The following is a 14,016-nucleotide window of genomic DNA, read 5'->3' on the forward strand; positions in this document are numbered from 1 at the left end:
TATCATAGTAAATTACCTACTATCTCATCATCAAAGGAACGAGTCGGTAAGTAAGGGTTCAGAGTACATTTTGGGGTGTGTACGGCTGGCTTTAGGCAGTATTATTCCTTATTCTTTGCTTTGGGTATACATTAATAAAATATAATATCTAATAAGTCTTTAACTAATTATTGATATTTATCTACTTATACAAAAACGTAGTTTATACGAAGGTATGGCAATCACGCCCTCGACACATAACTATATTTATCACACTTCTTTGCTAAACTAATAATCTAAATCTAAAATAATTAAGATATGTAGGTACTTACCTCGTTCATTATCGTGCTTTACGTACTACCATATATACTTACCTAATTATTTGTCAGCATTACTAGTTTCTGCCGGTTCATATCTGGGGGTACATACGCATGAGCGTCATAATTATGAATGATGGTAGCAAAACGGTCAAGCCACATACTTTGCCTGACGTGTAGAGGTTGGCAGCTTAGGGCGTGTAGAGTTAGAAGCTTGGCTCTACATGAGATCTGATAACATTTTGACATTGCAACCGATATGATTTTGTCTTGGCATCATTTTACCTGAAAATGTTTTGTTGGGATAATCCTGACCAGTTTATCTTGTGGACTGAAAGTTGGAAGGGTAGATTGTAATCTTGAAGCCGCTCCTGTAAATTCTGCCGTCATTTTCTTTAAGTTATATTTGGAACAGGCCTTTAGTGTGATGTATGGGCTTAAGGTACAAAGTCCTTCGTTTAATATTGTTTAATTATTGTGTTTGGAAATCTGGGCCTCAGGAGGATATAGCAGAGATATTTTTACAACAAAACCTACCAACATGTTGAAAAAAAAAACGTACATTTTAATATCTTATCTATCAATATAGTATATTGACATGACTTGTAGTGCTTTAAATTTTGTGACGTATAAGCATAATCCAATTTAATATTATAAATGCGACAGTAGCTAAGAATAACTCTGTCTGTTTGTCTATCTGTTATCGATTTATGTATAAGAAAATTGGATAAGTCGAGATCTGGATATGGGTACCTATAAGTAGGGCAATTTTAACCCCTTAAACGCCGGAACGCGGATCTCGACCAGACACAATGTAAAATCTATTGTGTCTGGTATCTCGGCATATTAGAGGTTAATGGCTTCGGAACGTAAAAATATCAGTTTAAAAACTAAAACCTGACTATTTTTAGAGCGTGATTTTTTCGTAGTTAGATTTTAGTTTTTAAACTTTTATTTTTATTTATATTATTTTGGGATCCTATTTATTAAGAGACCGTGCTTCCCATACGAGTATAATGCAAGATTTGGAGATAAAACCTATCCGGAAGAGTTATGTAACAATTATGTCTGAGCAGTTATGTTATCAATTTAACGTAATTATCGAATAATACAAGGAAACCCGCAAGTAAAAGCAAGCGAATCTTAATTCGATTCTGAGTGTTGGTGGTTAGTCCGAGTTGAGTGCGGTTTCGGTTAACGAATCACTCGGGTCGCTTTTGATGACGTCACCCGTAGCATGTCCTGTAAGTTTGTGCCTCCTATGCTTACCAATATTGGTTCTTATGGGCAGTATAAAACGAACGATTTGTTGTTCGTGAAGGTGTGTAAGTGACCTACATCACCATCATCAGTCAGTAAATTGTTTATACAACAACTGTTTTATTTTTAAACTTTTTCACCTGTAGGTTCAAATTGTGTCTAAGTACATCATTGTATTTATTTTCTTATAATTTGTGGCAAAAGCTACTAGATTACTTATCATTATATAGCGATGAAAAATATATTATATAAGACTGTAAATTAAAAGTAATCTTTTTCCTGATGCTGTTTACCCCATATTTCATTATAGAATAATTTCAAATATGAGGATGCGGATGACGATACGCTTTTATTCTCCTGCCATTTTTCGCGTGAAAGAAATTTCACGCCTAATATAAATATTCTGAGGGACAGCAATGACACCGGAGTACGGGTAGGTAATGAAATAATCTTTTAACAAAGACTTTGTCATGAGACGAGAATCAAAATTACGAACGGGCTTACAAGCGGCTTAATAATTTGATCGATTTCATTGCATAAATATTGTACAATAACAACAATTAGCATGTACCTATACTCTGAAATTGATAAGATAACTCTGTAACAAAAACACTGCTAGAACATTATTTACTCGTAATGCGGCGTTTGCGCGAGAGCCCCAATGTAGTCCTGAAGGCATCTGGGAACACTGGACGGACCTCCATATTATACCAGTTAAGCCGGGATATGGGGTCCGTCGGTGAAGTCAGGTCTGTATTATTTTTATTGCTATTTTGTTTCTTAGCGTCAGCTCACACCGAGACGCGGCGCGATGCGACGATGCGCGTACATTTGAATAGAGCAACTTAAAATAAATACTTTATTTACTTACACCATAAAACGATACACATTTCATCTTGAGAATTCAGAATACGTGGCTCCACGCAGCGCTGGGCCTCGAGATGCCTCGCAGCGTAGCGCTACGTATCGCGGCGTAGCGGTGAATCGCCAGTACGCGCGGCGTATAGAGGTCGTGTTGCGTTTTGTGACGCCGCGCGCCGCCGCGAGGCGCAGCTTGAGGCCGCTGTAGCGAGTTGTCTAGATTCCGTTTAGACTTCGTTTAGAATTGGTGCAGTTCGGTCGAGTGCTCGAGTGAAAACATAATGATAGACTGGGACCTTGGTGTACGCACCCGTCACATGCGCTTGCAAATGGCAGACTGCACCCGCGGATAGTCTACAATGCGTCTTGCGACGTCTCGCGGCGGATCGCGGCGCAGCGTGAAATCATTGGCCTCTTCGCGTATCGTCGCGTCGCGTCTCGGTGTGAACTGACCCTTATGTATTACTTACTAACACTAACATTAAGTTATTTTGTACCCACTAATACCTATGGATCCAAATCCGAAATAAACATTTACTCATTCTTTCATTCAATATAATGTATCGTTCTTTCGAATTCTACTTATCAGCTAAAAACTATTTCTTATATTTATGGAATGAAATATTCAATCTCTCTCTCGTGAGCATTAGTTACTATAAATTATTCGAATTCGGCTCGAAATTATTCATACTAGACTACTAGGTTTACAATTAAGTACCAGAATCTCTGATTAGGTACTTGTGGCTTCCCCATAAGTACAGAGAAGCGTGATCATTTGGATTATCTATCGGGTAGAGCAAGTCAATCTCGGGGTCGTATCGATGCGATGACGTCAGTGCCAGACGTTTAAAGCTCAGTAACCCGATCTTTCCTGTCGGCTACCGACTTGACAGCCTTTGCACACTGAATTTCCCGTCACTTCCCAATTTCGTACATACACTCATAGATACGTATGTAAAATCACACTCGTAATTAATGCGGAGGGCAGAGGCACTAGTAATCCTACGTAGGAGTCCTAGAATGGCTATACTTAATTAACTGTATGATGATGTTAGAAATGTAGGTACTATGACGTTGCATTAGTTACATTAGTTACGAGATCTTTAGTGCCTAGGCTTATTTTACTCTTACTTTGTAGAGCAATGACAACATGCGGCCAAGGAGTTAAAGCCATTTGCGAAAAATCGGCAATAACGTCAAAAAGTCAAAAGTCACGTCAAAGACGCTTTAGGTTTTGAAGTGATTTCGTACTCAAGAACAACGATTCAAACCGTCCCCCACCACCAACAGATTTCAAACATATCTCATTCGAAGCGCCTAAGTGAGTTGATATTTTGTTATATGACAACTTTCTCTTTTTTTTTTTTTTTTTTTTTTTTTTTTTTTTTTTTTTTTTTTGACGTGACTTATTGTAGATTTGCCGCAGATGGCATTAACTACTTGGCCGGACAAATGGGGAGCGCTGAAGGCTCTCACCCGGTACGACGTTTAAGACAACAGGCCTGAGGGTGCCCAGTTGGGCGCGAACCTCGGCTCAGGGCGTCGTCTGAGAGGAAAAATATTTGAAAGAATTAATCGACCCTAGTGGGTCGATAGCGATAAGCGCTGAATGAGGGAAATCGTCGACCACGCCGGCGGGGTCGGTATCGGGGTCCTGAAGTGTGTGGTGTCGCGAGCTGATTGGCTGCCTCTATGGCTAGAGTAATCGGGTCGTCGGGATCGTAAATTACGTCCTTCGGACGCCGATACTTTTCAGTACCGTCCCTAAGCGGGATGTATTCGGAAGCCGCAACTACCAGGGGATTTGGGTGGTGCGGAGCAGAATCGAAAAAACGTTTGGAAGCTAATTTGAGCCATTGGGCAATAGTTGGCAGACCTAGGTCAATGTGCAGATTTTCATTGCGAAGGAACCACGGAGCTCCCGTGGCTTTCCGCATGAAACGATTTTGTATTACCTGTAGACGGTGGATTTGAGAGGGACTCGCATGAGCGAAAACTACCCCTGCATAGGTCATGATCGGACGGATGCAAGTCGTGTAGATTTTCACCTTATTCCTAAGGGACAATTTACTTCGCTTGTTAAGAAGACAGTGAAGACGGCCCATTACAAACGCGGCGCGATCGCGCACACGTTTGATATGGGCCTTGAAAGTAAGACGTCTATCTAAGACTACGCCGAGATATTTGACTTGCTCCTCCCAAGGGATCGGCTTGCCAAACATCTTAATGATTTTAAGTTGACGGCGTGACCGTGGCGTGTTATAATAGCCCTTTGAAAAGTACACCGCTGCACTTTTCTCCGGGTTTACCTCGATTCTCCATTTGCGAAACCACTTGCCCAAGGCATTGGCCGCGCGTTGGAGGATTCCGGTCATCATAACTCGACCACGGCACGAAGAAAAGATGGCTGTATCATCCGCAAATAAAGCTAATTCGGTATTAGGGGATTTGGGAATGTCACTAGTATACAATGAAAATAGTAAAGGGGAGAGGACGGAGCCTTGTGGGACTCCGGCATGTATCGGGTGCGGTGACGAGAGCGTCCCTTCTACGCGGTAGCGAAAGGTTCGATTTGAGAGGAAGTCTCGTATGATGTGCACGAGACGGTCTGGCACTCCCAGTGAATAAAGCTTGTAGATCAAGCCGTTGTGCCAGACTTTGTCGAACGCTTTCGCCACATCGAAGAAGAGCGCTCCCGTAGCGACAGGTTTTTTTAAGTTTAATCTACTGGAGATATGTTCAACAATACGGTGCACTTGTTGAACGCAGGAGTGTTTGGTTCTAAAACCAAACTGCTCTGGTGGAATAAGACTATTGGATTCGGCGTAGTCCCGTAGTCTAGCAAATATGAGCCGCTCATAAATCTTCCCCATGGTATTGAGGAGACTTATAGGGCGGTAACTGGAAGGTTCGTTTTTAGGTTTCCCAGGCTTTGGTATACCAATTACAATTGCTTCTTTCCACTGCTGTGGAAAGACGCAGTTGCTCATGGCGACGTTGAATATTGCCGTTAGTAAGCAGATGAGGGGAGCACCGAAGTTTTTAAGGACACGATTCGTGATACCGTCTGAGCCAGGGGCTTTTCGGGTATGAAATCTTTTGATGATACCTAGTACCTCTTCCTCAGTAACCTGTGGAAGAGGAGGATCGGTGGGAGGTACAGAAGCCCTACGCTGAACTTCAGAGTTCACCGTCGAGAGGTGCCTACGATCGATAGGGAGAGTACTGGGTGAACATTGGGCTTCGAGACTGTCGGCAAGGCATTCGGCTTTTTCGTCATCGTCAAAAGCGGGGCGTTGGTTAGGCCTATTGAGAGGAGAAGTAGGAACAACCGTATCCTTTTGAAGAGACCTAGACAGCTGCCAGATGGCCTGGTGGTGGGGCTCAATGCCGCTCAAAAGATTATCCCACCGATTCTGTCGCATGTCATTAATACGTTTTCTTACAGTATGCTGCAAGAGACGCAAATGACGGCGACATTCCTCGGTGCGATTGGAATCATATGCGCGGGTGGCTGCGTTTTTCTCCGTTAGCAGATCACGGATATCGGTAGGCAGTTTCCAGCGATGGTCTTCCATCTCCGGAACCTGTTTTGAACTTTCATTCAAAACCGACCTCACGTGATCCGTGAGGGAGTTAATAGCTGTCGAGGCCTCCTCTAAGGAGGCTATTTCTACTGGGATACTATCTAAGTATACTGAACTAGAAGACTGGAGGCCTTCGGCCACCTTCTCCCAGTCCAGTACTGTCTTAGGGGTTGCTGGATTATCAGGGGCGTCTAAACGGGAGCCTAGTTTTAATATAACAGGTCGGTGGTCGGATTGTAACTCGTGTAGTACTTCTATAGAACATAAACGTAAGTTTATGTTCTTTAGAAGCGCCAAGTCGAGTATTTCTGGTCTGTGGTTCAAGTCAGGGGGATATCTAGTGGGCTGCAATGGTGTTATTATATCATAATAGAGGGGCTCGGCTAGAGTTTCTAATACCCTGCCTCTTGTGTTTGTTGTTAAGCAACTCCAAGAAAGATGTTTAGCGTTAAGATCGCCAGCAATTATGACTGAATTACTGAGATTAAAGAGGGCTTCGAGGTCACTTCTAAGTAACCTCTTAGAGTTATTAGGAGATAGATAAGCCGACACTAGTGTGATTGGCTGATGTCCTGTCATGCCCACTCGACAGATCGAAGCCTCAATGTCAGTGAGGGCAGGCGGGTCTATAGGTATACAGTGAAGTGACTTTCTATAATAAATGAGAGTGCCCCCTTTGGGCGCAAAGATCCTGTCGTTTCGCACTAAATTATAATTCGCCATCTTGGGGTCGCGATTAGAGGGTTTGAGGAAAGATTCCTGCACTAATAAAATATCTACCTGATGATGTTTTACAAACTCGTGAATCTCTGCACGTTGACCTAAGATGCCATCAGCATTGAAAAAACCTATTGTAAGGGAACGCGGTTTGACTCTACTTTTATTCGTACAATCCATTATTAGGCTTTAAATTGGGACAGGGAGTCTAATAAACTGTCAAGTTGATTAAGGGCCGACTTAAAGAGAATACTAAATTCCCTAAACTGGTTGACAGGAAACGCAGAGGCCTGAGGGGCCATCGCAGGAACCGGATGAGGCGCAAGAGTGGCTGCAGGAATACCTAAGTTGCTACTAGGTTGGGCGCGGAGCGGATTTGTGGGTCGGACGATTGCCGGGGGACGAATCCATGCGGATGGACGCTGTGGCGCGAGTTTGGTTTGCGTGAGTGGCAGAGCCGGGAAATCGCGAGTAGAGTGCGAGGAAGGGGCCATATGGGCCTTTGTGGGACCGGGTTGGGAAGCTGCAGCGCGGGCTGCCCTTCGTTGAGCTACCTTATGGTGGGTGCGTGGAGCCTTGGTGCATCCGCGATAGTTCGCAGGATGACCTTGCTGACCACACAGCACACAGCTAGGGGGTTCCACCTCGTTTTTGCCTCTAAGGCAATCCGAGGTAGCGTGATCACCTAGGCACTTTACGCACCTAGGCTTGGCATGACAATGCCTACTAGAATGCCCGTAAAGTTGGCATCTATGACATTGCGTTGGGGGGCCTCCCTTATGGGGAGTTTCAACTTTAAGGCCAGATAGACCGCAACAAGTCTTCAGGTTGAAGATCTTCTTGCCCTCATCCGTCCTTTCTAATATAACGGTGACCATGTCGTACGGGACTTGGCCACGACCGCGGTGCATACGGTGCACCTCGAGAGCCGGAAAACCGTTTTTAATAAGGTCCTCCTTAACAAGAGTGGTTTCCCACTCCTTAGGGATTCCCTTTAGAATAATACGGAGGATACGTTCCTCCGGGAGGGCGTAGGTATGGAATTGTATTCCTCTACCTTTCAGAATCGAAGTGAGCTTTCTATGCTCAGAAGATGACGGGACCTGGATTTTGATCCCATCTTGGGTCGTGCGGGCGCTGGTGATTACGATGTTCTCCTCTTTCGCCCGAAGGGAGACTTCATTCCACCTATTTTTGTCCCTCATGTACAAGGGCGGAGGGGTGGGACCTTTTTGTACTTCAGTGACAGCCTTAGAAGGGCTGGAAGGGACCTTACGGACCTCGGGGATGGAAGAGGGGATCGACGTTCCCGAGGACGTTTTCTGAACCTTAGCAGGCTCAGATTCACGGTGACGGCGGGCTCGTTTTCCCTTACGGCCCTCCACGAGCGTGAATATGTCCTCCGAAGAGGACGACTCCACACACTCCGACGACGAATCGGACTCGGCAACGTCCATACGAACATCGCACGATACCTCATCGTCACCGGCGAGGAGGGAAGCAGGGGAAGGAGATGACGCGCGCGATTGGGACAAAGCAAGAGACGCGGTGGGGAGGGCAGGGCCGGGAAACGACGCGAAGGACGCGGTGGGGCAGGGGGTCGCGGGGAGACTGGGTGACGAAGCGCGGTCGGCACGAGGGCTATCAACGCGGGGCGCGGAAGGCAAAGTTAACGCCGCAACTTGCGGTACTAAACGGCATATCTCAGCGTAAAGCGCGCTGCTTTTATCCGCTAGGATATGCGTCAAAATGAGTTTACCGATTTCGGCCCACAGCTCGGAGCTGTCGGCCATTTTTAAGGGACGGCCAATCTGCTATAGAATAATTACTACCGCTTCGCAAAAGCGTTCCTCAGAGAATAAGCGGCGCAAGAAACTCTGAGGCGATCGCTCGCTAACTTTCGCAACTCGAGTGGGATTGCTCGAGGGTGTGTGAGAGTGAGTTTTGCCTCTTTGGTTGGGGTTAACAAAGAGGATGTGTGCTTATGGTGTGCCCTAAGCTGGTATCCCTTTGCCGATCTTATTGTGCAAGAGGGTTCCTATGCTCTAAGTGCGGAGGGTTTTTACACCCCGAAACACGAAGAGAAAAGAATAAGGGGTAGAGATTGGTCACTCTACCCCGGGTGACAGCTAGAGTCGACTAGGGTAGACCCCAAGGCCGGTGGTTCTAGCCCCGTCCGGGTAATATGCCTGCCTCAAAGTGAGGCAAGCGGACGCCCCAGGGCCACGTCCCACTCAGCTTAGTTAACACCGCAAGGTATCCACTGAGGACCACGAAACTGTGGTTTTAAATTAAGATCGATGCAACTGTAAAATAACAGTCGTTATTTTAACCTTGAAACTTAGATAAGCCAGCAAGTTCTGAGAAGAACTATTGTTGGCTCAATGTATGGCGGCAGGGTCACGCCAGCAGGTAGCCGGCAGACAATGGCGGCACGGGGCGCGGGGCGCGCGGCGGGGGGCTGCGGGGCGCAGCGCGGGGAGCTGCGGGGCGCAGCTCGGGACCTCTGAACAAACGACCGTTCGGGACGGCCGCTCGACGCAGAGTCAGACAACTTTCTCGAAACGTGTGGGATTTAGCCGGAATTAGGGTTTTTAAGTATGATTTTAGGTACTTATATTTTATTTCTAAACCTCATGGATTTTGAACCTAAAACTAATTGGTAGTCTTTTTATAGACAATAATGAAACTACTTACAGGTATAAAGTATCTGTTGCAAGGGGGGACGGGTCTCATACAGATACGGTCATTGTCCTTTATACATATAACAATATTTCTGTTTTATCGGTATTATTTATAGTCTTTAAGTATTTCTTACTCGCGAGCTGTGCCCTCTGGCGTCTCTTGTATTTTCCTCTAACCCTCCCTACCTCCCATTCTATTAGATGCTCCGCTTATACAATGAACCTAATTAAAATTTACGTTATTCTGTAATCCTGTTAATTACTATTTGTTTGCAATACTTTTCATAAGAGGGCGTCGTGTAAAATGTGCTAAAACAATCGTTACCGTTTTAAGGATTGGGAAAACTACATATCTGTGTTGAATATATCATTTATATGTATCAAATCACAATGAACTTTTAATAGATCGATCAAAGTCAAATTTTAAAATTACTTATGTTTACAGAATAATTCCTGCTTAAACTTGAAAAACATTTTCAGCCGTTTAATGAATTTCAAACTTACGTGCAAATATTTGTGTCTAATATAAAACATAAAATACTAGGTACGGATCGATTGAAGCCGATTTTTGAATAAGTGCCTAAATATTTAAATATAAGTAAGTAATTAGAAAATCACAAGAAGTCCCCATAAAAATTTAGTATGACCGCCGGACCTTGCGGAAATGACATCAAAACTAGTCGAAAAAATCTCGTCGAAAAACGCGGGAAAACAAGATACCTATATATAAGCGTGGTCTCTGTCTAACCCAATGCGAAATACCTAAGTATGATCTTATATAATATGCTTATACAACATTTCGTGTCTATGGCATTAACTATTGAGAACTTTCTTCTGTGAAACCAATTCTTTACATCATCATCATCAGCCGTACGACGCCCACTGCTGGGCATAGGCCTCCCCTAATTCTTTACATAGAACCACTTTATTCTTACCAGGAAAATGTAATTATAATAAAAACGTGTTGTGCCTCTAACATAAACATAAAACGGAGTTTCAAATTTTAACAAAACCTCAAGTCTCATTTTTCGATTTTTTTGAGTTACTACTGGTGAGAACCCGATTTCGAGCGTACACATCTACAATCTGACATTATATAGGTACCCATTTCTCGTCCGAGCAATACGTAGGACGTAAGAAAACGATTTGTCTTGTTTATACATACTTTATGGTAATTTACAGCATTGCTTATTAGCCGACTACAGAAAAGGAAAAGCTTCTACGTTCTACTAAATAGGTAGGTATATGTGTTGAAAAGGTCGCCTTCGAAGTTAGTTATGTTTGGTGGTAGATTCTCAACTAACATTTAGGCGTTAAGATAAGGGTTACAGGAGTTGAATTAAAGCTCTAATAGGAAAGGCTATAAAGTATGGAAGTTACTGCGCGCTCAAACTACTCGGATTTTTGTCCGGCCAAGTAGTTAATGCCATCTGCGGCAAATCAAGCGTCAAGAAAAAAAAAACAAATCACTCGATATCCCCATAATGGACGCATTATCAATTGATTATACAGAATACTTACACCTAAATATATGTTTATATTGAGTTTAACCCAAGTACCTACATTCGCTTGGCACTGATGATGGGATCCGTAGGTAACCCCTTCGCCAAGTTAGATACTCGTATTTTCAAATAAATTAATTTAAGTTGTGAATAGCGAGGAAACTAGTTTCCAAAACTGGCTTTATTCGTATACCACAGGGCTGACATTTTTTATAAAACCGTTGGAATAAGTATACTAATCGCTAGTGAAGTTATAGTTAGGAAAACATGGAAACTATTTATTTTATAAAAGTTACGGATAGTTTTGCGGATAGCCTTCAGGCCCATGCCATGTTCTTTAAAGAATAAATTGAACGCCAACTTCTTAGCCAGAAAAGGTAAAACCCTTCCTCTACCTCGGTATTATGTTATTTAATCAGAGAAACCATGGTATACTGTACGTTACATCGCGTCTTGTTTTGTTTCGGCTATACAGGTCGTGAGAAGCTGCAGTAGTTTTAGGCGGATGAGACGTTCGTTATGTAAAAATTGACGATTCAAAGTGTAACTATGTTACCTACTGAATAAAGATATTTTTGAATTTCCAAATGAGCAAAGATTTTCTAGCGAAATTTTCTTTCACATAATACTTTGATTGCGTAGGTTACTTTGGTAGCTTACTTTTTATCTATATACTTACTTATATAGTCCAGCTTTTATATTATCAACAGAAATTGTAGCATTCTTCGTAAGTTGGTGACGCTGACGGCGGAATGAAAGGGCCCCGCAGTCGCTACGCCCCTGTAAATGACAGCACCCTTCTGACGGTAAACGAGGCGTTTTCCTTACTGAAAAACCTACTTGTTGCACTGCAGCTTTTCCAACCCTTTGTAGTTACCTACCTACTTATTTTTTAGATATAAATAAACGACACGATAAAATCCTTTTTTTTTTAAATGAGACGAGAATAGTACCTTGTACAAAATACATCACGTACTTACTTACCAAACAATAATCAATAAAATATATATATACACCTAATGATCAATAGATAAACAATCCTTGATCAGAAATTACGAGAGAGAGAGATTGTTTTTTGACACTCGTATCGATACACTTTTTGTGATTCTATCTCATACGTACGAATTAATTGTTATTTTATATCATTATCAGCAATCAGTAACCAAACAATGTTCGATAGAAGAAGAAGCCTGTTTTATTGTGGGATTATCTACAAGCCATTTATGTTTTATATTGTGGATTCGTACGCGGTTCTTACACAGCGTAAGCGCGAAAAAATTTTACTCTAGAGTTACACAGTAAAAACTGGAAAAAATTGATTCCCGCGTGAACAAAACTTAGTTGTTGTTGTTAGTTGGGGCGTTTGGCGGCTCAACAATAACCCTGGCACCAGGGTTGATGAGGTTGGTAATTCACCTCACAACCCTAACGATAGAAGAAGAAAACTTAGTTCTGAATTCAAATTCTGGTATACCATAATATCTAAGAATTGAGGAACCTGGGGTAATCCCCTGGGGTAATACGGCCATTCTGTCATGTGTGATTACAGCGCCTAATTTTGTTCCATTTCCTTCGTACTATGAACGTTGTTCGCGCAATGGATTTTAAGAATAGTCTGACTATTGTTAAGTATCTAGAGTGTATGTTATCTCAAGGACTATTCTTCGCGTGTCCGACCAGCAGAGATGCAATTATTTGTATTTTTCATCCAGCAGAAGATTGATGGTGGTGAGTTGAACAGGAAAAATAAAACAATTTTAGATCTATGCTTCTCAGAAATTTTCGAGCTTCACAGGAAGCAAATCAAGTTAATAATTAAGATCCTACATACATACGGGACCCTACTCGTAGGTAGATAGGTACATATATTGGAACTTTTATTTTTTCTTCGATCTGAAATAGCCGCCCCGGTGTAGTTTGATAGTCCTCGACTTCCTTACAATCTGGGACACTATTTGAAGCATACATATCTACCTCTAAGATTGTCGTTATTTTTACCTATTAGGTAGTCTAAAAACACATTTTGTCTGCAGAAACATAATACATGAACGAGAACGCAGATATGTAGTAGATATTTTAATACATCTTCAGGTCTAGATACGCATAAAGAACCTTCAATTAATATATAAGTAACCCATTTGTAGGCTTAAAATTTCATGTTCCCTAATCACAGACCATGAAATTTTATGGTATAATGATGAAACATGAAATAATATCAATATTACGGAATTTAATAATGAGGGAAAATTCGGTTATGGCTGAAACTAAATATTGGGATACCGGATGGTGGGAACGATTTATCTAAGGCACTGAAGCTTGTGGCAGGGGTCATTTAATCCCCATCCATCGATAAGTTCTAACCCGTTCTAGGATTAATTAACAGTTTAACAGCAAGTTTGCCGTTGTTTACAAAGCATTATGTTTCGCGTCAATTACCGCATTTAAGATAAAATTATGCAATAGCTTTGTTAAGTGTATAAGGTGCTAAGTGCAGATAACCAAACCCGATGACAAAGTGATATCAACATTCTTAAATTGAGAAAGATTAAGTCTCTAGGGGAATAAAATAAAATGTAAGTAAAAGATATTGCAAAGTAGAAAGGAAACCGTTTTTGCGACAGATTTCTACCACCCCTAGAGATTTTATACACTCGTGAGCTTATAAGTAGATAGATAGGTAAAGGTACCTACCACCTAGTACCCGCTTACTTGTTGTATAATGTTGTGAAACTTTCTTGTCGCAATTGGTGTCTAAAAGTACATAGAATGTCTTTATGCTGGAATCTATTGACAAATTATATACATTATATACACCCTATCTCTATAATTCAATATCACTAATATACATAATCCATTATATTATTAGTGGGGTTTCGAAGGGCAGAAAAATTGTAGCGCTCACCTATCTTTCTTGTGTGAAACATCCAAGACATGTGCAAAAAGTTGTGTAAAGAGGGTTAGGGTTACCTACGGGTCGGTGAATTAGTAATATTTGTGATGCGGGGGTCAGAACGCGGGCCATTATCCTGACAGGGTGAGCTAGACGCGAACCCCGACCGGGGATTATCCCTCTGCCGATACTAGCTGCGTTAACCACCGAAGAAACTCA

The sequence above is a fragment of the Pectinophora gossypiella genome, chromosome 4, assembly GCF_024362695.1.
Source record: "Pectinophora gossypiella chromosome 4, ilPecGoss1.1, whole genome shotgun sequence".
NCBI classification, from domain to species: domain Eukaryota; kingdom Metazoa; phylum Arthropoda; class Insecta; order Lepidoptera; family Gelechiidae; genus Pectinophora; species Pectinophora gossypiella.